This window comes from Medicago sativa, chromosome 7, assembly GCF_051527215.1.
Source record: "Medicago sativa cultivar Bolivia chromosome 7, Bolivia_mono, whole genome shotgun sequence".
Taxonomy (NCBI): Eukaryota; Viridiplantae; Streptophyta; class Magnoliopsida; order Fabales; family Fabaceae; genus Medicago; species Medicago sativa.
This window is the reverse complement of record NC_140755.1, coordinates 28,201,569-28,202,996: the sequence shown is the minus strand read 5'-3', so window position 1 is coordinate 28,202,996 and position 1,428 is coordinate 28,201,569. Positions and strand designations below refer to the sequence as shown.

Here is a 1,428-nt window from a genome sequence, read left to right as displayed (position 1 = left end):
AACTACTATGTTTTAATTTTCTTAATAAGTGTGATTTTTTTTTTTTGCTTATAATTTGAGACGGATAGAGTACACCGTTAGCAATCATGAAAGGTTATAAAATTGCAGATATTTGCTCAATAAAGAATAAATTTTTACGATTGCTAACCTTTTATATGACCTCCTTTCTAAGTGATGAAGGGACAAACAAAATACACTAATTTAGTTAAAAGATTTTTCTTAATAATTCTAAGTTTAGGAAAAGGCTTTCCAGAACTCCATAAGCGCTAAAAAATATTTAATTTTTGTAAGAAAAACACGATGTTTATAGATTAAAAAAGATAAAGTCATTATTTATTTCATACGATTATAGAGGGAAATATGACTGAATATTATCAAGTTTGTTTATGTTATAATTATCGTACTCTTCATATTTTTTATCGGAAAGAACACTGACGGTAAACCATTTTTTAGATCATTTTCAAATTTTCTTCTTTACTTCGCACATAATATTTTATCTCATTTTAGTAACATATACTTTTATTTACATTTTTCGTCACAGCAAAGATGATATGCATTGATGATTTTCATTGTCGAAAATATCATTTTCAAATATATGTGCTCGTTTGGTTTATATCCAACGTGTTTAAAAGGTTGGTGTGAATGCAAGTGATTAAATTATGACATAGTTTCTATGCGTACACACAACATCCACTTAAATGTTTCATAGTCATTAGGTTTCATTATTTTGAAGAATTGGTGTCGTAATCGACACAGTCTTCCTTTCTTTAGATTTGTTTGATGATTTTTCTATAGATTTTCGTTTATGTTCTTCTATGTTTGTTTTTCATTTTTTCTCTTTCATAATATATATTTTGTTTGCGGTTTATGATAGTTGAATTTTTTGTTTTTAAATAGTTTAATGATTAGAATTTCACCTTTAAAATAAATATATAGGAAACCTGAGGTTCGAACATTGCCTTTACATATATAATGTATGTAATATCTCTATCGGCTGAGTTATTTTTATAGTGAAGGATAGTTGGATTCCTTGATGCTTATATACTTAGGGATAGTAACCAAAAAAAAATATACTTAGGGATAAAATAACGAATGGATCTTGATGTTCACATCATCAAAGCAACGTCATGTGGATGTTAACATCATCAAAGCATCAGCTCCATTATCCACGTTGCAATGATAACACGCAGAAGGTAAACAAAGAGCTTCTCTTGCATATGCAACCAAAAAAAATCGCATGAGTGAATGGGATAATAGGGAAGGGAATAAATGGATTCCGCAAATATTTCTTTTATAATTATCATTACAATATTTTTTTTCAAGAGAACTGCTGAGTGCTTTAAGATCACTCTTTTAAGGATTTAAAATAGTAAGTAAATGAACTTGTAACTTTGTAACTTGTGTATAGAATGTATTGAAACTTGAAAT

General features: G+C 27.9%; 1 long non-coding RNA gene across 1 annotated transcript; it reads left to right on the top strand.

Moving 5' to 3' along the window:
- Window positions 1–1,054, top strand: LOC146905340 (uncharacterized). The gene is made up of 2 exons (XR_015018208.1): window positions 1–437; window positions 542–1,054. It is a non-coding gene; the product is annotated as an uncharacterized LOC146905340 (long non-coding RNA).
- Window positions 1,055–1,428: the final 374 nt, after the last annotated feature.